Source organism: Saccopteryx leptura, chromosome 6 (assembly GCF_036850995.1).
Source record: "Saccopteryx leptura isolate mSacLep1 chromosome 6, mSacLep1_pri_phased_curated, whole genome shotgun sequence".
NCBI lineage: Eukaryota > Metazoa > Chordata > Mammalia > Chiroptera > Emballonuridae > Saccopteryx > Saccopteryx leptura.
The window spans coordinates 62,736,418-62,763,973 of NC_089508.1; the positions used below are offsets into that span (position 1 = coordinate 62,736,418).

Below are 27,556 nucleotides of genomic sequence, written 5' to 3' on the forward strand. Positions count from 1 at the left end.
CAAAGCTCCCAATGCCCAAGCGCCAGTTTCACATCTGCACTCCTTCTCCTGCAAAAACCCAGGCTGGGGAAAAATCCCTTCTCCAGCAAACATTAGCAATACAATGGCCCCTCCCAAGCAGGAAGGTAACCTGCAATTTGCAATCTATCGCCCTGAGGGGCAAGCACCACAAACTTTCACAGACTACATACATATAGCGCTGCCCAGGCCAATGCAAAATATAAAAGCAAACTTAAAAAACACATTTTACAAACTTATTTGCCAAACATCACCTATATCTATTATAGTCAGGGAACAGTGCGGAGCACTATGTCACTTAAAAAGAATTCTCCATTGCCTCCACTTCAGGCGCTAGAATGGCTCCAGCCTCAAAGGAGCAACGACCCAGATAGAGCATCGCCCCCTGGTGGGCATGCCGGGTGGATCTCTGCCAGGCGCATGCGGGAGTCTGACTGCCTCCCTGCTTCTAACTTTGGAAAAATACAAAAACAAACAAACAAACAAACAGAAAAGAATGGTATTATGAGGAGAAAATACAAGTCAGAGGAAGAGTTCTTAAAAAATGATGGGAAGAGGCCTTGGCTGGTTGGCTCAGTGGTAGAGTGTCGGCCTGGTGTGCAGAAGTCCCAGGTTCGATTCCTGGCCAGGGCACACAGGAGAAGCGCCCATCTGCTTCTCCACCCCTCCCCCTCTCCTTCCTCTCTGTCTCTCTCTTCCCCTCCCACAGCCAAGGCTCCATTGGAGCAAAGATGGCCTAGGCGCTGGGGATGGTTCCATGGCCTCTGCCTCAGGCACTAGAATGGCTCTGGATGCAACAGAGTGACGTCCCAGATGGGCAGAGCATCGCCCCCTGGTGGGCGTGCCGGGTGGATCCCGGTCGGGCGCATGCGGGAGTCTGTCTGACTGCCTCCCCGTTTCTAGCTTCAGAAAAATACAAAAAAAAAAAAAATGATGGGAAGGTGTGAACAACAGTAAATCAAAAGGAACAACATAGTTGTATTTTAGAAGCTAAGGGACGAACTTCAAGGATGGAGTAGTCAAATCAACCAAATTTTTCCTGTGTGTTGATTTCATACTTACCAGACATCCTTTATGCAGGAATGGGTCAAGGTAGGCTCACAGTTGTGAGTGCATGAAACAGAATTTATTCTTGTATTATTTCTCATATAAACAACTGCAAACCTACTTTTGCCCATTTCTGTAATTTGGCTTCTCATGTAAGTTCCTTTTGAGTGAAAATGTAATGAACATAGTTTTCTGGTATTCATGCAGTTATGTTTTTCGTGAAAAAAAGGGGGGGAATATATTGGCATTTTGGTTTATTGGTCTTTAATAAGTTTGGTTAGTGTTAGTCAAATTGTGTGTAAATATGATATACATGTTTGCTCGCTTATAGTTTGCACTGGGTGTGGGAGACAGGCTATAAGCTGGCAAGGTCCTTATAGCCTAAGGCTTAGTTTTAAGACTAAACCTTTCCCACCCTTTTAATACTAAGATCGTTTCAAAATCCTTCTAATACTAAGATCTTCTCAAAACTAAGCTTTTCCCCACTCCCTTGCATGATGGGGGGTGGTGCACTCTTATGAGGAATCCTATTTATGCCTCAGATAAGTGGCTTTGTATCAGAGACTTCCTTATTTGTATATGGGCTTAAAGGCTTTAATTTTCTTCGCTCTAAAATGAAGTAGACCGGGGGGCTCTTGCTCGCTCAGATCCTGCCATCAGCATTGCAGAGGAGAGGCAGCCAAGATGGTGGAGTGCCAGTTTGTGCAGAGAGAAGGAGATGGGGAACAGATGAATAAGGCTGGTGGGGCCCTTGCTTCTAGAAATACTTAAGATCAGTCAGTGGCTTTGGGAGTCCTGAATGGAAAGAGAAGTGTTTTCCTGTTGTGTGTATTTCTTGACCGCCAGGTGCAAGCTAGGATTCAAGGTAATGGCCCACCAGTTCTTGGCTCTGTTGTTTCATTACAGTCTGTCCAAATCTAATGTGAACCTGCATGGGCCAGACGGCTCTGATAGTGGCCATGGCTACTGGCCATACAGTTAGCATGAGTCATCCTCCTAGACTTAAACTAGTTTTGGGGGCTAATATAAGTTTCTGTCTCTACAAATTGAGGTCTAGGCTCTAGACTATAAAGTGAAATCTTAAGTTCACTGTCATGCTCACACAGTCTTTGTTAACCATTAGGAGCTATATTTCAAATATGACTTGAGTGGTCACCAAAATTTTTGAAATTTTAGCTTTCCATATTTGTTATTTCGCTTATTCTGTGTCTTTTCCTATGAAGCTTATTCGCAAGGCAAGAAAGGGAAAGCAAGGTAGGCTATCCTTGGCCTATTTGAGAAGTGGTTAGGGTTATTTGTAGCCCTACCAGGCCTCTAGGGGCAATTGATGCAAGTGGCCTTTGGGGAAGATTGACCTGGGAATGGTAGTCGGTAAGGAAGCAACTATGATAAACAGCGAAGAGCTTGGAGTAGTCAGAATGAAGAAGAAACTAATTCAAATAGGCAGGAAGAATAGTAGGATTCAGCAATTCAATGTTGTGTGTAGAGATAGTATGTTAAGGATCTAAGAAGAGGCAAGATTTCAAATAGAGGTCATTCTTAAGAGCTGGACCACTAATGGCCATTGATATCATAGGGGTAACTGGGAGAGGCAACTTTCCTTACAGGTCAGAATATAATAATTTTTAAAAAGTATTTGTTCAAGCAATAGTATCTTGGCAAGTGTTTTTGTAAACGCATTTATCTTAACTTTTTGTTATTACATCCATGTGGCTGAGCTGAGCTGGGAATTAAAGGAGACACCAGCAAAATCATCTGTTTGAAACAGATTTGGCAAAATTAGCCAATTACTGAAAGAACACCTGACTTCACTTCTTTTTCTCATCTGATATGTCTTCACCTCTGAGGCGCAGTGCTACTTGTTAGTGGAGCCTCTTAGACATTCTTCCTTTCCAAGCCTGTGGAGAATTAGCTTGTTACACGTGGGGAGGCCCCGCAACTCGGGCGTCCACGTCCTCAGATTCGGTGCTGCCCGGGTTTCAGGAGCGCTAACCCGAGCTGGCTGGCGGGCTGGCAGGCAGGCAGGCGCCCACAGTCGCTCCGGTCCCCGGTCCAGGTCCTCGCTCGCCGCCGGCGCGTGGCGGGGCGCTTCGGCCTTCGAGGGCCTGAGACGCTGCGCACATGCCCAACCCGTCTCCGGATCTGCGAGAAGAAAGGGAGCCCGGACGCGCGGAGACTGACCCGGAGCCTACCCAGGAGGCAGTGCGCGGGCTCCTCGGGAACCCCCCGCCCCACCTCCTCGCGGCTCAACTGCCTGCTCCGCAATGGGAACCGCCGCCGTAGCCGCCGTGTAGTTCTTCGTGCTCCTCCTTTTCCTCCTCCTCTTTCTCCTCCTCCTCAGGGCCCCAGTCAGGCCGATCCGCTCCGTTCACGGTAAGCGCCCCCCGCCCCCGCCCGCCCCGCGCTGCAGCAGGCAGAGGTCCTCCCGCGCGGCCTGCGCCGCCTCATTCCGGGGGCGCTGGGCAAGGGGTGTCGAGGCCGGCGCAGGTTGCCGAGAGCGCCCAGGGAGCGGGGAAGGGGACCGGCTGCGCGGCCGCGGCCGGCCCGCCATCTTGCGTCGGCCCCGGCGTGGGAGGCATCCCGGCGCGACGCGGCAGCAGGCTCCGGGCGGTCGGCCGAGGCCGCGCAGGCCGCCACCGGGTCCTGCGTCTCTTTCTCCGCCTCCCCTTCCTCTCGTCCCAAGGCCGGTGCGCCTGTTTGCCCCCGCCCGATCTGGGCTTTGCTCTCCGGGGCCCGCTCCCTTTGGCCGGCCTTCCGTGCATTTCGAGCTGGTGTTTGGCAGACACCCTTGCTCCTCTCACGGCAGCCCGCCCCGGAGCCGCCGCCGTCGTGGGCAGAAACCGCAGGCGCTGCCCGACGTGCTGGCGCCGGAGACCCCGGGGCCCGGGTCTCCCCACCCCCACGGCGGCGGCGGCTCACCTGCCGCGCACACTCATTCCTGTCGGAGGGACCTCCCTGCTCGGCCGTAGACGTCCCGCTTTATTGTCTGCGGAGCAGGGCCCCGAGGGGAAACGTGGACTGGGCAGACACGATCTGCGCACTGAGCGTGCAGGCCTCACTTCGTGAGACGGAAACAATGATCTCACGTTGAGGTGTCATCCTGCTCTAGAGATGGAACATTTTAACGCTTTCAAGAGCAATCTGCCAGGGAGGAGAAACATCAAAGCGGTCCCGCTTCTGGAAGCACGGGAGGCCTTCGTGCAAGGGGCCCTCTTTGTTTGCTGAGATCTGTTGGTTTTTTTAAAAAAAAATTCTGTGAACTTTAAGACATTTATTTATGGTTTTCAGGTTTGGACTCTTGTCTCTTTTGAATTTGACATCTTTTAGTGCCATTAAACAGGAAATGGAAACGTAGGAGAGTTTTAAAGTACAAAAGCCGCAGCTGTGCATTTGCGGGGTGCCCTGCGTTGGGGGGGAGCCAGCTCAGACTGTCCCCCAGCAGAGACTCACCATGCCTGTGAAGGCCCAGATTTGCTTAGAGAATCCAGTGAGGGCTATGTGCTCTGGATGTTGTAAAAACATCAGTGCCCCTACCCTTTTGAGTGTGTCTTGCATTTGAATCTGTCCTTGATAGCCGCTGATTTGTACCTCAGAACCGCCTTTTTCCAGGGGTCTGTGGAGTTAGAACTGTTTTGAAAGAGCCTCCGGGAGAGTTCTTTCATGAGGTCATGGCTGGAAAGGGATAGAGCCTTTTCTAGGACCTGAGGCCTCTGCTTCCCCATTCAGTGCTCAGTTCACTAAATAGTGTTTTAGGGTTTTTTTGTTTTTTTTTGTTTGTTTGTTTTTACAGGGACAGAGAGTGAGTCAGAGACAAGGATAGATAAGGACAGACAGAACCAAGAGAGGTGAGAAGCATCAATTATCAGTTTTTCGTTGCGACACCTTAGTAGTTCATTGATTGCTTTCTCATATGTGCCTTGACTGCGGGCCTTCAGCAGACCGAGTAACCCCTTGCTCGAGCCAGCAACCTTGGGTCCAAGCTGGTGAGCTTTTTGCTCAAGCCAGATTAGCCTGCACTCAAGTTGGTGACCTGGAGATCTCGAACCTGGCTCCTCTGCATCCTAGTTCGACGCTCTATCCACTGTGCCACCCCACCGCCTGGTCAGGCAATAGTGTTTTAGTTTTTAAGACAGTGAGGTGAATTAGAAGCAGCAAGAGGGCTCACCTACAAAATTTAAGAAATACGATGCAATTGTCTCTTTTAAGAATTTATTTCTGAACCTTTCAGCCTTTTCTTTAATTTTTCATGTAATTTTTTCCTCCAGACATTGAGAAGTTTAATAGTGTGTTTGAACACATACCTACACCATAGTTCTAATAGTTACCATTTTGCCACACCTATTGCACATTCTTTTTTGGTGAGCATTCTCAAAACCCATTGCAGATATGACGATTCACACCAAAGCACTGTATCGTGTCAGTCTGTGTATCATAAGAGTAAGGCCAGTTTTCTATATAATCACAATATCACAATCACATTTAAAGTTAAGAATATAATCCCTACAGTCTAATATATGTATGTAGTTTTCACATTTTTCTCATGGTCTTCCAAATGGCCTTTTTAATCATTTATTTTGGAACCAGTATCCAAGCATACAATACATTCGTGTTAGTTTCTTTTAATTTGGTGTTGTTCCCTCCTTTTTTTTTATTTGTGATGAAATTGACCTTTTGAAGAGACTAGGCCAGTGATCTTGTAGAACAATCCACATTTTGTATTTATTGACAGTTTCTTTTTGGGGTTTACATTGTACCTTTGATCTCCTGTATTCATTGAATATAGCTCAGGCTTAATATTTTTGGCAGGAGTACTTCATAAGTCATACAGTGTATTTCACATTATACATCAGAAGACACATAAACTAGTAGTGTTATCCTATTAGCAATCTTAAATTTGATCTCTTATATAAGGTGGTGATAGATAGCCTCTTGATTGTAAGGATTTCCTTTTACAATTAGCAAGTACTGATAGTCCCAGATGTAGGGTGCTTTAACTTATGATTTTTCGACTTTACCATGGTGCAAAAACAATGTACATTCAGTAGAAATTGAATTTCAAATTTTGATCTTTTCCTGGGTTAGTGATAGGTGGTATGATATTTTCTCATAATGCTGGATAGCAGCAGTCAGATGATTTTACCCAACTGTAAGTGTATCTAAGCATTACCCAGCAATCTTGGTCAGGGACCTAAACCAGGGTCCAGTTTGTGCCAATAGACTGCGTTCCCTAAAGCAGAGCAGAAATTTTTTGATCTAGGAATGGAAAAGGGTGAGCTTACGCTCTAAGGGCACCTTCTTCCCCTCTGGGGCGGAGCCTTCTATATTTACAGGGTGTGATGTGGAGTGATTAAATTATTTTAGGCGTGTGTTATTCTGTTGTAGTTGATCCTTTTGCACACAGTTCTTTTTGCTCCCAATGCCCCATCGTCATTTTGAGTGTTGGGCTTGGTGTCCACATTTTGTTTTCTGCAATCTATTTTAGTTCCTGGAAGCAAGCACAGCTTGTGACATAGTTTAGATATTGAGCGATGTTCGAGTCTTTTGGATGATAGCCTAGTGGCCTAAGTGTTCTGAACACATTTAAGGTAAACTAGGCTTAAACTAAGAAGTTTGATAGGTTAGGTGTATGAAATGTGTTTTTGACTTTGAGTTTTAAAATTTATGATGAGTTTATTGCAACGTAACCCCATTGTAAATTGAGGAGCCTCTGTAATCTGTGGGGTGATATTTTGGCTTTACTATTTGGTATGAATTTATCTACAGTGATTTGATATGACATACTGGTAGTACTTTAGGAAATGGGTGTTTTGGGATGAAGGAGAGGAGCAATTTTGGAGGATAGGGCTAACTGATCTAGTTTAGGTAACTTGGAACTGTTACCTTAGAACCTCGAGTGATTAGGGGTGAAGAGACAGAAAGTAGGTGTCAGAAAGACTCTCTTTTGAAAATGTGTTTAGGGTCCTTATAGAACTAGTTATGAGCGGAGATAAAAAAAGCTGTGAGATGGTTTGATGTTGGCAACTACAAGTCTCAACATCTTCACTTCAACCCATTCTTTCCAGTTAGGGTGTCTAGTCCATTCCTGCTTCTTAGGTCCATTGTTGAACTACTCAGCATTGTTTTTATTTTTAGTAGAGGGGAGGAGTAATTTAGTATCCTTTTCTGTTGCATTTGTTTTCTTTATTCAAGAGAACTTTTAGAACCATGTCAAGGTTCTATATGAATTGAGCAGGGGATATACCTAAATGGAAAAGCAAATTTAAAAAAAAATTTAAAAAATTTTTATTATTATTATTTTTTTGTATTTTCCTGAAGTTGGAAACGGGGAGGCAGTCAGACAGACTCCCGCATGCGCCCGACTGGGACCACCTGGCACGCCCATCAGGGGTGATGCTCTGACCATCTGGGGCATTGCTATGTTGCAACCAGAGCCATTCTAGCGCCTGAGGCAGAGGTCACAGAGCCATCTTCAGCGCCCGGGCCAACCTTGCTCCAGTGGAGCCTTGGCTGTGGGAGGGGAAGAGAAAGAGAGGAAGGAGAGGGGGAGGGGTGGAGAAGCAGATGAGCGCTTCTTCTGTGTGCCCTGGCTGGGAATCGAACCCGGAACTCCTGCCCTCCAGGCCAACACTCTACCACTGAGCCAACCAGCCAGGGCTGGAAAAGCAATTTTTATAACTAGAAGGTAAACCAGAGTTGTAGGTGACAGGAAGTTAAAATTTATTGATGGCATAGTTTGTTTTTTTATTTTCTTAAAGTTGCATTTCTAATTTTTTTTAATTTATTGATTTTATAGAGAGAGAAAGAGAAAAATACAATTTGTTATTCCATTTATTTGTGCATTCATTAGTTGATTCTTGTATATGTCCTGGCCCAGGATCGAACCCAGAGTCTTGATGAATCACTCTGACCAACCGAGGACCCTGCCAGAGCCAGCAAAAGTAACTCTTTTTTTTTTTTTTTTAATTTTTTTATTTATTCATTTTAGAGAGGAGAGGGAGAGACAGAGGACAAAGAGAGAGAAGGGGGGAGGAGCTGGAAGCATCATCTCCCGTATGTGCCTTGACCAGGCAAGCCCAGGGTTTCAAACCGGCGACCTCAGCACTTCCAGATCGACGCTTTATCCACTGCGCCACCACAGGTCAGGCAGCAAAAGTAACAAAAGATGAAAAATACTTGACATATTCACTAATTGATAATATAATCCCGAACAGTTTGTCTTTTTTTTTCTATTTCAGTGAACTAAAAATACTTGATTTTTCAGTTAAGTTGTTTTAAAGATATAAATAATTACTTGATTTACTTGGTAACTATCAGAAATGTTTGTTTGGAATTTTTATTCATTTCTATAAAGCACTTCTAAGGATTCTTTTTAACTCTCATTAGTCCAAGAAAGATAGTTATTGCTAGTTACCATTCAGCTTGAAAGGATCTATTTCTTTTTTTTTGTATTTTTCTGAAGTTGGAAATGGGGAGGCAGTCAGACAGACTCCCACATGCGCCTGACTGGGATCCACCCGGCATGCCCACCAGGGGACGATGCTCTGCCCATCTGGGGCATTGCTCTGTTGCAACCAGAGTCATTCTAGTGCCTGAGACAGAGGCCATGGAGCCATTCTCAGTGCCCGGGCCAACCTTGCTCCATTGGAGCCTTGGCTGCTGGGGGGGGGGGGGGGAGACAGAGAGGAAGGAGAGGGGGAGGGGTGGAGAAGCAGATGGGCGCTTTTCCTGTGTGCCCTGGCCGAGAATTGAACCTGGGACTCCTGCATGCCAGGCTGACGCTCTACCACTGAGCCAACTGGCCAGGGCCCCCTTTTTTTTTTTTTTTTTAACAGAGACAGAGTCAGAGAGAGGGATAGACGGACAGACAGACAGGAACGGAGAGATGAGAAGCATCAATCATCAGTTTTTCGTTGCGCATTGTGACACCTTAGTTGTTCATTGATTGCTTTCTCATATGTGCCTTGACTGCGGGCCTTCAGCAGACTGAGTAACTGTTGGGCAGATAAAATATATTATGCTCACTTTGTTAAAGATGGTGCTGCCCACGTGAGGCCGTCGCCCAGGTGATATTAATATGTGTTGAGAATCCTTGTAGCCTGGGGCTTGGTATTGGGATTAAGCCTTTCCCACCCTTTTTGATGTGGGGCGGTACAATCCAATCATGCCTCAGAGAAGTGACTTTGTATTAGAGACAACCCTATTTTGTATATTGGATTAAAGGTTGTGAAGCTACACTATAAAATGGGGGCAGAACGGGAGCTTGCTCTCTTGGTTCCTGAGATTATCATTAGAGGAGAGAGCAGAGCAGAGAGCAGAGAAGGAGGCCACGTGGAGTAGGCCAGGAGAAGCAGCCAAGATGGCGGAGTGTTGAGTGAGAAGCCAGTTTGTGCAGAGTTTGTGCAGGGAGAAGGAAGGAGATGGGGAACAGAGGTGAATAAGTCTGGTGAGCTAGAAACCTTTGATTCTAGGAAACTCGGATAAATCAGTAGCTTTGTGAGCACTGAATGTGAGTGGGTTTTGGAGCCCAGTGTGTATTTTTTACTTGCCCGCCAGGTGCAAGCTAGAATTAAAGACGAAGGCCCATCAGTTCTTGGCTCCGTTGTTTCTTTACTGACTGTCCCAATCCAATGCGAACCTGCATGGGCCAGAAGGCTGCTGTGATAGTAGCCCTGGCCATGGCTCCTGGCTTTACAATAACCCCTTGCTCAAGCCAGCAACCTTGGGTCCAAACTGGTGAGATTTTGCTCAAACCAGATGAGCCTGCTGTCAAGCTGGTGACCTTGGGGTCTCGAACCTGGGTCCTTCCGCATCCCAGTCCGATGCTCTATCCACTGCACCACTGCCTGGTCAGGCTGAAAGGAATTATTTCATTTTAAATTATTTCCTATAATTATGTATTATATAATTTATTTCATATGATTTAGAGAAAAATAAAAGAATAATGTCAGACATCTTATTAAAGCTTTTAATAAGAATTTAAACGTAGCAAATCTCTTTGTATATACCTAAAGAAATAAAAAACAAAAAATACATCTTATGCATCTAATTACACATCACCACCACAATGAATATGTGTCACATTTGCATACTTTTGGCAGACATTCTTATTACAATTGTAGCACTTTTTTATTATTATTACTTTTTGTATCCACACAGAGTACATCTTCCTTTATTTTTTCTACTTTGAGACCTTTGTGAAGGAGCATTCTGGTTAGAGGGTGAGACAAAATTCTCTAAGGTAATTACTATAAGTTGTTTAGTTGTAAGAGAAATATTCTTCTATGTTACTTACCGGTTTATAATTCCTCATACAATGAAAGCATTCTCTGCACTAATATCAATCATAGGCCATTATCTTGAAGTCATTCTTTTGCAAGTACAGGTTATGACTCTCTTACTGAGTATATCTACCTTTCCTTTAGTTTTTTTATATTACAGCTATCTTCCTGTTAATATATTCAGGTTTTTTTTAATTCATTGATGCTTGAAAATGCCTTAAGAAGAATAACTGGTTTTTCTTAGAACAGTAAGACTCATCAGGTATGTTTGAAATACAGTCATGTGCAATTGACTTCTCTTGATTTCCACTTGTGAGATTTCACAATTCAATCCTGTTCCACCTGTTACTACCAACAAACAAAGGAAAATTTCTTGCTGGATAATATTAAGCCAATTGTAAATTTATAAAAATTTTGTCACAAGTTCTATTTCTGACAGAATTTTAATACTCTTCAGTTACTTCTTGTAATTTTTGTAATACTCTTGACTTGGCTTTCACCCTTTTCTGAATCTCTGTAGCTCTGCATCTTCCAATTCTATGATTTTTTTATTGTCACTTGTCCACTGGATATTTTCCAGATTTTGAAGGTATGTACCTGAAACATCGTCATGAACCTGGACCATATTTATCTTGTAAATAATGATTTGAAGTGTTAAATACTTTCCTATTAAGTTCAAACTTATTCCTTTTGGGTTTTCATTTTGCTTGTACATTGCCAATACAATACTTGAATTTTTTGAAACCTTTATGGTTCATAATTTTGTTGAAGAGGGTAGATATCTTCATAACTGCAAGATATTTTCAGTTTTAAATTTGTCGGCACCAATTAGAATAATCATTCCAATGACTTTTAAAGATTTCTGTTTCATCTCGTTCCTTTTAGTCACCATTGTATACACCTGCGCTCAACACTTGTCCACTTATGAACTGTATTAAGTTGAATATTAGCACACAAACATGAAGGATAAATGAAGACTGTCACATATTCTTTTAGCAAAAGAGCATGGTCTGAATTCTTGTAAAAATATTGCATGGTGACGTTCTTCCTGCTAAATGAGAATATCTATTTACTTTTAGGTTTTCTTTGTTTTTTTTTTAAAGGCAGATATTGCCTTCTGGACTTTATTTTTTTCTTCTTTTCCAAGTGAGAGGAGGGGAGGTAGACAGACTCTCGCATGCACCCCACTGGGGATCCACCGCAATCTCACTTAGAGGTGATGCTCTGCCCATCTTGGGCCATGGTTACAACTAAGCTATTTTCAACACCTGAGGCATAGAAGCTCCATGAGGCCATTCTTAGTGGGCCAGTGCATTAGAACCACTTGAGCCAGAGCTGTGGGAGGGGCAGAGAGTGAGAAAAGGGGGAGAAGCACACGGTCACTTCTCCTGTGTCCCCTGCCTGGGAATCAAACCTGGGACATCCACATGGTGGGCCGATGCTCTCTACCCCTGAGCCAACCAGCCAGGGCCTCCTTTTAGTTTTTAGAAACATATTGTTTGTTCATTGTTGAGTTTGAGAAAATTTATCATGGATATCTTATCTGAAGACTCAGTCTGAGATTTCCCAGATTTGCCATTAGAGTCTGAAGTGCTTGTCATTGATCTTTGCCTGATACTTAGGTTCTTCTAGTAATTGTGAAATGTCTTCTCTGTCACTTTTCTATTGTTCTATTATGGGTTGAAAATAAAAAGTTCTGAGTTCTTTATTCAGTGAAAACAGAGTGGATGAAGAGGATCAGGATATACCATCCAAAAATGTGCCACTTTAACATAGGATTATATTGAACAGAAGGCAGTTGAGAATCAACAGATGTAGGAAGTTTTCTGCTCGCCCATTGTCTGCCAAAATAGGGCATAAATTTCTTTTTGTGCTATATCCTTCCTTCCTTTCCTCCATATTAGAAAGGAAAGAGAGATGAAGAATTGTTACTAAGATGTTTGCATAAACAGACCTAGCTAAAATAACTCTTATTTTCATTAGTTCCTTTATATATTTCCTAGTTTACTTCTCTTTGATTTATTGTCTCTCAAAGTCCAGATCTCATTTTCTTTGTTAAAATCATATATAAACCCTCGAGTTTAACTGCTTGAGTTTTACTTCCTTTCAGTAAAGTCTTATGTATGTAAACATTAGTAAAAATTGTGTGCTTTTTCTATCTTTTGTTAGTTTAAGTCATTGGCCCCCAGCTACTGCAGCCTAAAAGGGTAAAATAAAATTTTTTCTTCCTAACACAGACCACAAAGATGATGTCTTCAGTCTTCTCTACCTTTTTTAAAGGTGATATAGAATTTTGTGCAAAACAGTAAACTGAACAAAAGATAAAGAACTGAAGGATAATGTATTAGTGCTGATTTATTTCACTCTTGGATTATCCTTCTAGACAACTAAATCATTCTTCTGCTTTCTTATTACGTTAGGGTTTTTTTTTAATTGATTTTAATTTACTGAGTTTACATGGATTCAAGTGTCCCAGCAAATACATCCTGTTTTGTTTTTTTTTAAAGCATAGTTGGGAATAATTGATGTACAATGGTGAAATCTGGGATGATGGAATTCACAGAATATTTCAACATGTAGGAATACTGAAATCACTAAGATCTTATAACATGTCTTAGATTTATAAAATGATTCTGTAGACTCATAGTAATTGTAATATAAAATGAGTTTTGCCTGACCAGACGGTGGTGCAGTGGATAGAGTTTCAGACTGGGACACAAAGGACCCAGGTTCGAAACCCTGAGGTCACCAGCTTGAGCATGGGGTTGCTGGCTTGAGCATTGGATCATAGACATGACCCCATGGTAGCTGTCTTGAGGCTAAAGGTCACTGGCTTGAAGCCCAAGGTCACTGGCTTGAGCCCAAGATTGCTAGCTTAAGCAAGGGTCACTAGCTCTGCTGTAGCCACCCCCTCTCCCCATCAAGGCACATATGAGGAAGCAGTCAGTGAACAATTAAAGTGCCACAAAGAACTGATGTTTCTCATCTCCCTTCCTGTCTGTCCCCATCTGCCCCTCTCTCTGTCTCTGTCACATACACAAAAAAAGATAAAATGAGTTTTATTATACTTAAAAGTAATATATTCTTGCTGTTTGAAGATCTTTGCAAAACAGTTAAAGTCATAAACTGTCAAATCTGAGAACTAGAACTGGTCAAGAAAGAAAATAAAAACTAAAACTTTCTATGGACTTTGATAGTATACTGAAGGTTAATAGTTAATTTGGACAACACTCATATTAAGCTAGTCTGCCTCTCCTTCTATTGTGATAGGTTTGTCAGCTTTTTATATTCCCATCTCTAATGAATGCAGGTAGTACTTAGAAAGTTATTCAGTGGGTAGAGCCTCTGTCTGGTGTATGGATCCCGAGATTCAGTCCCTGGTTAGGGCACACATGAGAAGCTACCAACTACTTCTCCCCTCCTCTGTACGTCTTCCCCATTTCTCCCTCTTCCTCCCCCACAGCCAGTGGCTGGATTGGTTCAAGCATGGCCTCGGACACTGAGGATGGCTAGGTTGGTCCAACCATGTCAGCCTCAGGTGTTAAAAAATGGCTTGGTACTCGAACATTGGTCCCAGACAGGGTTGCTGGGCGTATTCATGTCGGGGTGCATATGGGAGTCAGCCTCACTATCTCCCCTCCTCTTACCTTAAAAAAAAAAGTTAATCTATGAGGTTTCCATTTCAAAATTTTTTGGTTATTACCATCCCCCCCTTTCCAAACTTTACCTTAGAGATTCTCCGTAGTTAAAAATGATTAATTGGAACCCTGTAGGATCAGGGTATAATATTTATGCTTTTTGGTGAACTCGATTAAACCAAAAATATTTTTTATTTAAATTATTTTCATTGTGAACATTTCTGTTTTTCTGGTTTAGTGATTTCTGTTATTGGCTTTCTTCTTTGTGTTTTTAAACAGAATGCTTTATACATAATTACTGCTTAATAAATACTTTTTCTTAGTGTTGTGCTCATTAATTGAATATTTCCTAACAGTTTGATATTATTACTTTAATCTTTGGGTTGGTATAATCAAATTTATTTTTATAATTTTTTTTATTTTATTTCATTCATTTTAGAGGGGAGAGAGAGGGAGAGAGAGAGAGAGAGGAGGGGAGGAGCAGGAAGCATCAACTCCCATATGTGCCTTGACCAGGCGAGCTCAGGGTTTCGAACCAGGGACCTCAGCCTTTCCAGGTCAACACTTTATCCACTGCGCCACCACAGGTCAGGCAAGCCAAATTTTTTGACTAGCCAATATAGCCACTATTTTAATATAGCCCTGCTTTAAAAAAAAGTTATTTTATTTATTTAAGTGAGAGGACCAGAAATAGACAGACTCCCTCCTGCATGCTCCTGAACTGGAATCCATCTGGCAATGCCTGTCTGGGGCCAATGCTCAAATCAACTGAACTATCCTCAGTGCCTGAGGTGGATGCTTGGACCAACGGAGCTATCTTGGTGCCTGGACTTTGAGAGGGGGAGAGGGAGGGGAGAAGAATCAGATGGTTGCTTCTTACACATGCCCTGACCAGGGATTAAATTCCAGATGTCCACACGCCAGGCTGATTGATTCTCTATCCACTGAGCCAACCAACCAGGGTCAGTCCTAAATTTTAAACAGGTTTTGACTTAGTTTATTTAGTGTATCAGTTCTTTAATTGTGGTCTAGGGACTTGAGACACTTTCAAGGGTTCTACAAGTTTTTCTCTTTACCACCTTCCAATCTTGTGAGGTTGAATTTTCTTCATAGAACAGTGTAGTGCAACAGATTGAATGCAAAAGCAAATAAGAGAATATAGCTGTCTTGGCCCTGGCCGGTTGGCTCAGCGGTAGAGCATCGGCCTGGCGTGCAGAAGTCCCGGGTTCGATTCCCGGCCAGGGCACATAGGAGAAGCGCCTATTTGCTTCTCCACCTCCCCCCCTTCCCCTCTGTCTCTCTCTTCCCCTCCCGCAGCCAAGGCTCCATTGGAGCAAAGATGGCCCGGGCGCTGGGGATGGCTCCTTGACCTCTGCCCCAGGCGCTAGAGTGGCTCTGGTTGCGGCAGAGCTGCCCCAGAGGGGCAGAGCATCGCCCCCTGGTGGGCAGAGCATCACCCCTGGTGGGTGTGCCGGGTGGATCCCGGTCGGGCACATGTGGGAGTCTGACTGTCTCCCCGTTTCCAGCTTCAGAAAAATACAAAAAAAAAGAAAAAAAAAGAGAATATAGCTGTTTTAATTAAGACAGATGTTAATGAGATTTGGAAAAATCTAGAATAATGGCATTCTCTAATTTTTTTGATTTGGAAAATATAGTTATTTTTCATAAAAACATTAATATTCAATGGGTTTATTTTAGTTATTTTAAAGCAAATTAATATGTATGTTAAATTTCTTAGATTGAGTTTTAAGGACTCAAAGGTGAATATTCCATCCTTAGAAGTTAATCAACACACTTTTTTGGGGGGCCAGGTTTAATATTTCTTCAGTATGACACTACTTGAATGCCTTTCAGTTGAGTGTTGTTAACCAAAGAAAAGAACATTAGTTGATCCTTGCTTTTAGGCTCTAACCCTGTGTTTTCCTTTTTTGTGGGTGTTTACCTTTGGCAAGTTGGAGATGCAAAACCTTAAGAGGGTGGAGAGCCTTTGAAAGGGGTCTGGCAGTTTTGAGTATATTCTAATCCCTATCTCCAGCTTTGTTTACTCAGTTTGCTTTTCTTATTTAAGGTGTAGATTATCTGATTTTCAATGCTATAGGATTGTTGACTGCTGAGAGACAGACCCACATAAACAAAGTAAAACATGGAAATGGCTTTTTTTTTAAGTTAAGGGGGGGAAAATACATAATATATCTTCCAACTTTATTGAATAGAAAAATGGCCCTGGCTGGCTGGCTCAGTGGATAGAGCGTTGGCCTGGTGTATGGACGTCACTGGTTTGATTCCTGGTCAGGGCACACATGCGAAGCGACCATCTGCTTCTCTTTCCCTTCCTCTCTTTTCTCCTCTTCCCCTTCTGCAGCCAGAAGGTCCCAGCATCAGCCTCAGGTGCTAACAATAGTTCAGTTGATTGGAGCATTTAGCCTCCAGCAGGGGTTGCTGAGTGGATCTCACCTGCAGGAGTCTGTCTCACTATCGCCCCTCCTCCCCTCCTCTCTTAAAAAAAAGAATGAATAGAAAAATATAAATAGAAAATTGACAGACCCTGGCTGGGTTTTCAGTTGGTTAGGAGTGTTGTCCCCATATACCAAGGTTGTGGGTTCCATCCCAGGTCAGGGCACATAAAAGAATCAGTGAAGGCATAAATAAGTGGAAAAACAATTCATGTTTCTCTCTCTCAAATCAATAAATTTAAAAAAATAGGAAAGAAAAATTGTTGCTACTTTTTTGATACTACATTGTTAGTATTTGTGTCCACTTGAGAAGTTGTAACACAAGAGAGTCTAATCTTTTATTGTAAAATGCATTAGAAAGTGTATTCACAATTATATTTCATCATCAAAACAAATACTTCTTTGAGATGGTGGATATCATTATTCATATTTTATAAATGAGAAAATTAAGTCTCAGAAAAAGTTCGTTTCATTTATTGTAATACTGAGTGCCAGATTCTTGATATTCATTTTGTAAGACGTGATGCCTTGGTCTTCTCTCATTTCAACCTCATTTGGACTACGAGTTCTTTTGGGGCTAGATAGTGCAGGACTAGCCTTGTATCCTGGCAGCACCAACCACTGTCATTCAGGCAGTGTCATACTGAAGAAATATTAAACCTGCCCCTCTGAAATATGTGGTTGGATTAATTTCTAAGCGTGGACTCTTCACCTTGAAGTCTACAACGCCAATCCAAGAAATTTAACAAATATATATTAATTTACTTTAAAATGACTATAATAAACCCATTGAATATTAATATAAATGTTTTTATGAAAAACAAGTGTATTTTCCAAAACAAAAAATTTGGAGAGGAGTGACATTTACATTTTTTTCAATCTCCTTAACATCTGTCTTAATGAAGACAGCTAGATTCTCATTTGTTTCTGCATTCAATCTGTTGTACTACATTGTTCTGTTGAAGTGGGGAAAATTCAACCTCACAAGATTGCAATCTAGAGCTTTTTTTTTCTTTTTTTTTTTTTTTTGTATTTTTCTGAAGCTGGAAACGGGGAGAGACAGTCAGACTCCCGCATGCGCCCGACCGGGATCCACCCAGCACGCCCACCAGGGGGGACGCTCTGCCCGGCTCTGCCCCTCCCTGGCGTCGCTCTGTGCGACCAGAGCCACTCTGGCGCCTGGGGCAGAGGCCAAGGAGCCATCCCCAGCATCTGGGCCATCTTTGCTCCAATGGAGCCTCGCTGCGGGAGGGGAAGAGAGAGACAGAGAGGAAGGAGAGGGGGAGGGGTGGAGAAGCAGGGAGGGGTGGAGAAGCAGATGGGCGCTTCTGCTGTGTGCCCTGGCCGGGAATCGAACCCGGGACTTCTGCACGCCAGGCCGACGCTCTACCACTGAGCCAACTGGCCAGGGTGCAATCTAGAGCTTTTGAGCTACTCTGAACCTCACTGCATTCTGGAAACTCTGGCACGAGGATAATACAGCTCTACATGGGTTGGTGAGGAGTTATTGAAGAGTTTGGAATTGGTGACACAAAGAAAGCATTATTTTAGGAAATTGTTAATTTGGTGGTTCAGTATTGCATGAGTGAAAGCAGATAGATCTGGATGCTGAAAGACCAGGTATAAACTGAATTTTATAATGTAAAATCTCTTACTATAGGTGTGAGGTAAGGGACTGAACAAGTACTTAGTGAATGAGAAGTCACAGGTAGTTATGGGAGATAATTTGAAGGAAGACTATAAAACTGGGGAATTGATTAGGTATGATGAGTGAAAGAAGGAGATATTCTCAATAAGAAATTTATTTTTAAAAATGAAAGGCATTGAAGAGAACTCGAAGAACATGATTGGAAGGATGACAGTTTCATATGTAGAAAAAGTGCTAGTGTAGAGCTAATTTTTTTAAGTTAAGGTAAGATTAACATAAAAGTCACTCTTTTAAAGTGTACAATTCAATAACATTTATGAATAATGCAGTAGAGCTTATTTGGGGGGGAAGTTGTGTTCACTCTGGAAATACTGAATTTGAGATGAGTTTAAGTATCCATATAGCAGTCTTCAGCAGTTAAGAGATGAAGGACTTATAAATAGTTGAGAGTTTAATGTTAGAGTTTAATATTTGATGATTTTATAGGCCACTACTGAGAACTGATAGGTAATATAAGGTATTTTTCCCCCGCCGAGGAAGAAGGAAGGGCGTAGCCATGAAGTGTGGATAAGCAAAAGCTTTACTTTAGTACAGTGCATCCTGCCCAAAGAGGTTCTCTGGTCCGGGGGCCAGAGGCCAGAGAGGTCGCATGAGGAAATCCGCATGGGGGATATTTAAAGGATCGTTCAGGGTGGTCGAGTTAATATGACATGGCGAAATTTCATTGGCTGGCAGACGCTCTTTTCCAAAGGACTCCAGGGAAGTTTCTTTTGGCGCGTATGGGTGTGGGTGGTTCTAGCCAAAGTTCCTGGGTTTGGTTCCTCAGGTGACCTTCCTTCATTGCCCACTGACCTCACATTCCAACCTTTTATGTTAGTTAGGGGTGCCGCTGTTTGTCTGGCTACTTCCTGCTCGTTAGTGGCACTGTGGGGAAGGGAGGTCAGAAGGTGGTGGCTTTGAGGGGAGTCACATGGGTGTAGGAACATCTGTTTGATCGTGACTCGAGAAACTTCACAGATGCGGTCCTGTTAGAATTAAAAAAAAGAGGAGCAAATATGAGTAATATGCTGATAATTAGAAGAGGACCTGGGATAGGGGCAGTCCAGGTGAGAATGGGTGGCTGCCACCAGGAGTTAAGCAGGTTGTAGGAGGAGAGATCCTTGCTCAGTTTCTCTCACAGACGGTTGAGGAGATTGATGTTTTCTTCCATTACGCTAGTCTCATTGAACAGCATTGCTCCTTGCTTTAGCTCATTCTGGCGGCAGGTTTCTGGTGGATGGGACAGGAGCAATAGGGGATCTGCAGGGCCCAACCTTTTGGTGAGCCGGAGACGGGTAGGGCCCAGTGGTTCCGACTGCCAGTGGTCTTGCATGGGGGCAAGCTTGAGGCGAAAGACATGACAGCAAGGTGTTTGTCCTAGGAGTTTGGCTGCAGTAGTAGTAGTCAGTATTACCATATGGGGTCCCGTCCATCTGGGCTGTAGGGAGCCAGGCTGGAGCTTTCTCAGAAAAACCCTGGTTGGAGGGGGACTGCTGGGTGTGCTTCATCTGGACCCCTATGGAAGGAAGGGTCCTGTCCTCGTGTTCCCTAAGAAGATGGCGGAGTAAATACAGAAAGGGGAGGTAGGTGGCAAGAGGAGGGGGGTTTGGCTAAGAGAGAAAAATGGGGAATTCAGTGTCAAAAGAAGCCTAATTATTAGGTCGAGGAAAGAAAGAATCTGAAGGAGTGCGAAAAAGGGGATTCCGTCCAAACTGCATGTCATGGGTGGTGTGAGAAGAGGAAAAGAAGGGGTCCCATCTATTCGCATAACTGAGACCTGTGAGGGAACTAGAGGTCCAGCGTGTGATGGCAAAACAGAGAAGGTAGCCCTTGTGTCCACAAGAAATGAGATGGACTTACCCGCTTCTGTAGCATTACCCATGGCTCTGTGAAGGTGATGGGGATCTTTGAGTCCCGGCCATGTCAGTCGTCCATGAGGCCTAGGAGTTCGAGTGGTGGGCCCACCTGGCTGGCTTGGTCTCCATGTAGAGGTGCTGAGGATGAGTCTGTTGCCCAAAAGGGGCAATTGCTCTGCCAGTGACCAGGCTGCTTGCAGTCAGGGCAGGGCTTAGTGGGCACTGCTGGGACCAGTGACCCTCCTTGCCACACTTAAAGCAAACTCCCGGTGGGGATCCTCTTTGTGGCCCGGATTTGGGTTGGGCACCTCTTGTGCCTTGCCCCTGTTGTTCTGCCGGCCTTAGGGCTGCCACAAGAATCTGGGTTTGGAGCGTTACCTTCTGCTGCATGTGGGCCTGGCGAACAGCCTCGGCCTTTTTCTACTAGCTGCGACCATTAAAAACTAAATGCCATGTTCACAGGTCTCGGATAGGGGTTTGGGGGTGAGAATAAGAGGAGGGGGGCTCCTGGGGAGCCTGGCACCCAGATCCGGCTGGAAACGCTGGAGCCAGAGGCAGGATAGGGCCAGACCTTCCTGCAAGAAGATCGGGGTTGGGCCATGAGATCAGGAGCCCTACAAACTGGTGTGAGGGCCAATGACAGAGCAGAGGGTGGCCTGACGGAGGAGGGGCTTAAGAACACAGTGGAGAAGGGAGGGGCCCCTGGCCAGCAGGGGAGGGGATTTTCTGGAGGGAATAGACCCCAGTGAAAGAGGTCTGCAGAGGGATCAGAGAGGGGTCCCTGAGAGAGGGGCGCCCCCAGTGGTCGGGCAGGAGGGGGAGAGTTCCTCAAAGGGGTAGATGAAGGAGTTAAAATAAGGAGTGGAGGTTTCTCTGGCCAAAATGGGCCAGCGCCATGTAGCAGGTGGCACAGAGATTAGGACGGGAGTGCAAATACTAGAAGCCCTGAATGTAAGGGATCTCCAACCATTTCCCAGTTATTTAGCCATAGTTAAATTGATGAGGGTGTTAAAATTGAAAGTCTCTTCAGGAGGCCACATGGTTTGATTATCCAGTGGGTTCTGTGGCCTGGCCACAGCAAAGAAGAACAGTTTCCTCTTCTTTAGGGAGGGAGAGATTTCGGATAAGGCACTCCAGGAGTGTTTTGGGATCAGGTTTAGATTCCTGTGCCTCTATGGCTGCTCAGTCCTCAGAGTGGTCACAGATGAGAATTGGTATCCTGCAACTCAGCCTCTGGCCACCGGACGGTTAGGTAGAGTGGATGTGCCCGGGATGTCTTCACAGGCAGATGCACTTGGAACAGAAAAAAGATCCCTGACACAGCTGCGATTACGGACAGGGAGTCTCGGCAGAAAGAACTAAGGGGAAGCTGGAGGCAGGGGTCTTACCGCACTGTGTGCTGAAGTGGGTGGAAAGTTGGAGATCCTGGTTCTTCCTCAGAAGGGAAGGGGAGAGGAGCGGTCCTAGTGGGCTTCAACTCCTCCCAGGTTTTGGCACCAAATGTAAGGTATTTTTCCCCGGCGAGGAAGAAGGAAGGGCGTAGCCACGAAGTATGAATAAGCAAAAGCTTTATTTAGTACAGCGCATCCCACCTGATGAGGTTCTCTGGTCTGGGGGCCAGGGGCCAGAGAAGTCGCGTGGGGGAAATTCAAGGGGTCATTAAGGTGGTCGAGGTAATATGACGTGGCGAAATTTCATTGGCTGGCAGACGGTTGCTCTTTTCCAAAGGATTCCTGGGAAGTTTCTTTTGGCGTGCATGGGTGTGGGCAGTTCTAGCCTAAGTTCCTGGGTCTGGTTCCTCAGGTGACCTTCCTCCATTGCCCACCAACCTCACAGGTAAGACTATGGAATTTTAGATTTGTCTTTTAGGAAGCAATTTGTGTAGGGCTGAGGTCTAAACTTTATGGAAAACTTGATTTTACATTTGTTGGTCAAATAAGTTTGTAAAATACGATTTTTATGTTTGCTTGCTTATAGTTTGCATTGGAGGCTGGGCACCACCAGGTATATGTGGTCTGTGAAATTGCAAATTACCTTCCTGCTTGGGAAGGGCTATTGTCTTGCTAATGTTTGCTGGAGGAGAGGTTTTGTGCAGGAAAGTTTTGGAAAGGAGAGAAGGAGAAGAGGCAGAGAGAGAAGCCTATGTTTGCAGTGTGAGAGCAGAGAGAATGCAGAGTGCTGAGGGAGAAGCCAGTTTGGCAGGGAAAGAGAAAGTGTGCAGATGGGGAACCAGAGGTGAGGGGCTTTGCCAGCTCCGCTAAGACTGGTGGGGCCTTTGATTCTAGGAGAAACCAGAGAAGATTCTCCTGGTTGTGGAACCGGAGAATGTGTTAGTGGCTTTGGGAGCCCAGCGTGTTTGCTCATTGCCTGGTGCGAGACTTTAATAAAGGAATGGCCCAGCATTTTTTGGCTCCACCTGCATATGCATGGCCTTACATGGCAGCTGCCCCTGGCCTTACAACATTATTTAAGGAAGAAGAGAATATGGAGAATCTGTAGAGGTAAAAAGGGGAAGGTGGGTAGAAAACCAGTCTGTTGGTGTACAGAAAATTACTGAGGAATATATTTTAAGAAATTGTGTTTAAATAGATTCAAGATAAGGAAAATGAAAATGAAGAAACGGTAATTTGATTTGGCTAGGGAGGGTTGTTGGGGTTTCAGATGGATACCTTTAGCAGAATTCTGTGCTGAGGAATATACAGTGGCCACCCTGCTGTACTCAGCTGTTTTGCCTGACAGTGGTATGTCCAGTGAAAGATCTGCAGTCTGAATCCAGATCAGCAGGGGGTTTTACTTGGCTGAAGTGGAGGTGGTGCTAGGAAAGATTCCTCATCCCTGTTGTGAAAAAAGGGTTTCTGTTAAGTAGACGCTGATTTGACTGATTTGTAGATTTAAGCAATTTGCTGAAGCACAGACTTCCTTTTTATTATGGAGATTATTTTGCTACACTTTATCCCATATTGTGTTACAAGAAAACAACAGTGACAGCTGACAAACTATTTTATCTTTCATAATACAGACATAATTGGTAACAAATATATACATATATTATTCTCTTCTCCTTACTGTGTTATTTCCAGGTATAATTTATGCAGAAGATTAAAAAAAATTGTGTTCTCATGTATTAAATTAACCCATCAGTAGTTTATAGTAAGAAAGGCACTAAAAAAGTATCTATCTGCACAGGCTTTATTCTCATTAATATTAGCTTTAAAAATTTCACGTTAACAAACATGTTAAAATTCTAAAAAGTTGATTTATCATAAAGATTTAATATTTGATATATTGGCTGTGAATCAGTGTCTGTGAAGTACATCCTGATATTGGGAGTTCTGAATTAAACCATCAAACAAGTTTATTAAAATGTAGTTTCTAGCCCTGGCTAGTTAGCTCAGTTGGTTAAGAGCGTTTTCCAGAAATGACAAGGTTGCAGGTTTGATCCCCAGTCAGGGCACACATGGGAAACATCCAATGCAGGGGTCCCCAAACTTTTTACACAGGGGGCCAGTTCACTGTCCCTCAGACCGTTGGAGGGCCGCCACATACAGTGCTCCTCTAACTGACCACCAATGAAAGAGGTGCCCCTTTCCGGAAGTATGGCAGGGGGGCCAGATAAATGGCCTCAGGGGGCTGCATGTGGCCTGCCGGCTGTAGTTTGGGGACACCTGGTCCAATGAATGCACAACTGAGTGGAACAACAAATGAATGCTTTCTCCCATCCCCTCTGTTAGTCAAATAAGTTTGTAAATATGATATATATGTTTTCTCACTTATAGTTTGCACTGGGTGTGGGAGACAGGCTATAAGCTGGCAAAGCCCTTATAGCCTAAGGTTTAGTTTTAAGACTAAGCCTTTCCCACCCTTTTAATACTAAGACCATCTCAAAACTAAGCTTTTCCCCACACACTTGACTGTTGCTTGATGTGGGATGGTACACTCTTATGAGGAATCCCATTTATGCCTCAGATAAGTGGCTTTGTATCAGAGACTTCCTTATTTGTATATTGGCTTAAAGGCTTTAATTTTCTACACTCTAAAATGAAGCAGACTGGGGGCTCTCTCTCGCTCGGTTCCTGCCATCAGCATTGCAGAGGAGAGGCAGCCAAGATGGCGGAGTGCTGAAGGAGAAGCCAGTTTATGCAGAGTTTGTGCAAAGAGGAGATGGGGAACAGAGGTGAATAAGGACTGGTGAGGTAGAAACTGATTCTAGGAATACTCAGATGAGTCAGTGGCTTTGGGAGCCCTGAATGGAAAGGGAAGTGTTTTCCCACTGTGTGTATTTACTTGCTCACCAGGTGTGAGCTAGGATTAAAGGTAATGGCCCACCAGTTCTTGGCTCTGTTGTTTCATTACCGTCTGTCTGAATCAAATGCAAACCTGCACAGACCAGGCAGCTCTGATGGTGGCCGTGGCTTTACACCCTCCTTCTCTCTTTCTTTCTCTGTCTCTCTGAAACAATAAATAAAAAGAAATTAAGTCCTGGCCAGATATCTGTCATGGTTGGAGCATCATTCTTGGGTGTGGAGGTTGCCAGTTAAATTTCCTGGTTGGCACATACAGGAGCAGCTCAATGTGCCTTTCTCTCTCTCCCTGCCACCCCCTCTAAAAAAAAAGGTAGTTTCTATTTGCTGGTTAGATAAGTTTGTAAAATATGATTTTTATGTTTGCTGGCTTACAGTTTGCATTGGGAGTTGGGCAGCACCAGGTATTTGTGGTCTGTGAAGTTGCAGATTGCCTTCCTGCTTGGGAGGGGCCATTGTTTTGCTAATGTTTGCTGGAGGAGAGGTTTTCTGTCAGAAAATTTTGAAAGGAAAGAGGAGAAGGGGAGAGAAGGAAAGAAGCCATGTTTGCAGAGTGAGGGCAGAGAAAATGCAGAGTGCTGAGGAAGAAGCATTGTTGGCAAGGAAAGTGAGGGTGCGTAGATGGGGAACCACAGCTGAGGAAGACTGGTGGGGCCTTTGATCCTGAGAGAAACTGGAGAAGATTTTCCTGGTTGTGGAGCCGGAGAATGTGTCAGTATCTTTGGGAGCCCTGAATGAAGGGGAGGTGTTTCCAGTGTGTTTGCTCGTGGGCCAGTGGGAGACTTGAATAAACATAATGGCCCACCCTTTTTTGGCTCCACGGTTTTTTTACTGTCTACCCAGATACCATGAGAACCTGCATGTGAATGGCCACGATGGCGGCGACTGCTGGCCACACTATTTTTTATTTAAAATCATTACCTATTACTTTTTTTTTTGCAGGAATTTACTTGCTTTAAATAAACTCAAGAGTTTCATCTTCAGTGTTGAGCTTCAACTCACCTGCTTTGTTCTTTACATTGTACTTGAAAGTTTCTAGAAAATACTTAGGTATAGTAGGCTGGTTGCCAAAATATTTCATTGATAATTCCAAAATGAAGTTTCATAGTTCAACATTCTCATTTAGGACAAGTTTGTTTAACTGAAATAATAACAAATCCCCCTTCTTTCATTCTAACCAAAAATTTACATACCTATGCTAGCATTTTATGTTTACAGTATCAGGTTTAGAAGGATCCTTGGGGATCTTGTGAGGAGGGAAAATGCTTGCAAGAATGACTGAGTTAGCAAGTTTAATTACAGTTCCCTTATCAGCTTCCTAGGACAACTTTCAGCACAAAACAAGAAAAACAAGATTTGTAAATAGTGAAGACAAATGGTTTGAAACTTCCCTTATGTCCCCTACCCTCCTGAGACACGAGGGTTACAAGGGTTACGTATGTTTTCAGACAAAGGAATCACGCACCCTGTGCATGAACACTGAAAAGGTGTATAAGATATAAGAAATCTGGCCTGACCTGTGGTGGCACAGTGGGGTAAAGCGTCGACCTGGAACACTGAGGTCGCCGGTTCGAAACCTTGGGCTTGCCTGGTCAAGGCACATATGGGAGTTGATACTTCCTGCTCCTCCCCCTTCTCTCTCTCTCTGTCTCTCTCTCTCACTCCTCTCTCTCTCTAAAAAATCAATAAATAAAATATTAAAAAAAAAAGATATAAGAAATCTGACTTCAGGGAGCTTGTGTTTTGAAGCCTATTAGGCCATGTTGCTTTGCAGGTGTAAGGCCAGGAGCCGCCATCGTGGCCATTCACATGCAGGTTCCCATTGGATTCGGGCAGACGATAAAGAAATGGCGGAGTAAGAGGATGGGGGACCATCCTATTTATTGGTGTCTCACCAAGACAGGCAAACCACAAAAGAAGACAAGGGAAAAGCAGAAAACCAGCTCTTCCCATGAAGGGCAAGGGATCAGGGAAGCCCCTGCAATTGTGATAGCAGGAACTGTGTGTCCAAGCTCCTGGTCTGTCCCACTTTATAGTGTAGAAAACCAAAATCCCTTAATCCAATATACAAACAAGGAAGTCTCCGATACAAAGTCACTTATCCAAGGCATAATTAGATTCCTCATGAGAGTGCACCACCCAGATCATACAATCAGTCAAGGGTGTGGGGAAAAGCTTAGTCCCAAAACCAAACCTTAGGCTACAACGACCTGGCTTGCTTATAGCCTGTCCCCCACACCCAATATAAGTCACAAGCGAGCAAACATATATATCATATTTACAAACTTATTTGACCAACATTCCACCTCTTTTGCTCGCTTTACAATCTAAAACCACAGGCATCTTCCATGATGGTCACTGTGCAAGGAGTAGGATACATTGCATAAACAGAAATAGTACCAACTTCAGCAATAGGATTAACAGATCAAAAACTATGGGCGAAATGAGAGAGCTGTCAGTGGCACCAAGAGACAAATCTTTTCCCTCTGGCAGAATACAGGCCAGAGTTTTGTCTGCAGACGGCACTGTAGCTGGCACCAGAGGCCGCCCTGAGCGGGCATACCAAACCTTATTGGCCAATACACCAGCATCTCCTGGTTCTATGTGTAGTAAAATAGGGGAACTCATTATTGGCCATAAAGAAATTACAAAGGTGCCCTTCAAAATGCTGTCCCCTTGAGCACTCAAGGGATAATACACTTCTACCTTAGGTGGCCAGGTGCTGGTTGCCCAAGGAGTTAACTGGAGGTCCACCTCTAACCCCTTTCCCCATGGTGCCAACAAGGCCACCCATCTCAGATGGGGGGCCTGTACAGTCCAGGGCCAAGTCCATTCAAGCCGTTGTCCTTTAAGAAGGGCTGTTGGAGCAGGCAAGAGCACGTTGCCCTGCTGTCCGAAACCTGGCTTGAGTAAAATGTCCTTGATGCGTATCTGCAACTGAATAGGGGCAGCTGTCCGATGCAGGAGGGCCTCTACTGGAGCTGGGCTTCCCCGTCGAGGTCGCTCATTCAAAATCCGAAGTACTGTCCATAAGCGGCGTGTCCATCCAGTAAGAGAGCCGGTGCCCCCCTCCTGTCGCAGTCTCTGCTTTAAGAGTCCATTATAACGCTCAATGATACCAGCAGCCTGGGGGTGGTAGGGAACATGGTACTTCCAGTCCACCCCTAGCTTTTGAGCCCATTGCCTCACCGTTGAACCAGTGAAGTGGGTACCATTGTCACTTTCAAGGACCAGCGGTCGCCCGAATGCAGCACTCAGGCGGTCCAGAGCCTGTATGA

At 44.2% G+C, this 27,556-nt stretch overlaps 1 protein-coding gene across 4 annotated transcripts in view; it reads left to right on the plus strand.

Annotated features, from left to right (window-relative positions):
* The first annotated feature begins 2,757 nt into the window (after nucleotides 1-2,757).
* Nucleotides 2,758-27,556, plus strand: part of ZNF280D (zinc finger protein 280D) — a 140,718-nt gene continuing 115,919 nt past the window's right edge. The window contains exons 1-2 of one of the 4 annotated variants that reach the window (XM_066388246.1): nucleotides 2,761-3,438; nucleotides 4,856-4,910. The gene's annotated coding sequence lies outside the window, so the exon portion shown is untranslated. Of the gene's footprint in view, nucleotides 3,439-4,855; nucleotides 4,911-10,221; nucleotides 10,304-27,556 lie in introns of those variants that run through there. The other 3 variants (XM_066388248.1, XM_066388244.1, XM_066388245.1) reach the window with 3 other exon arrangements.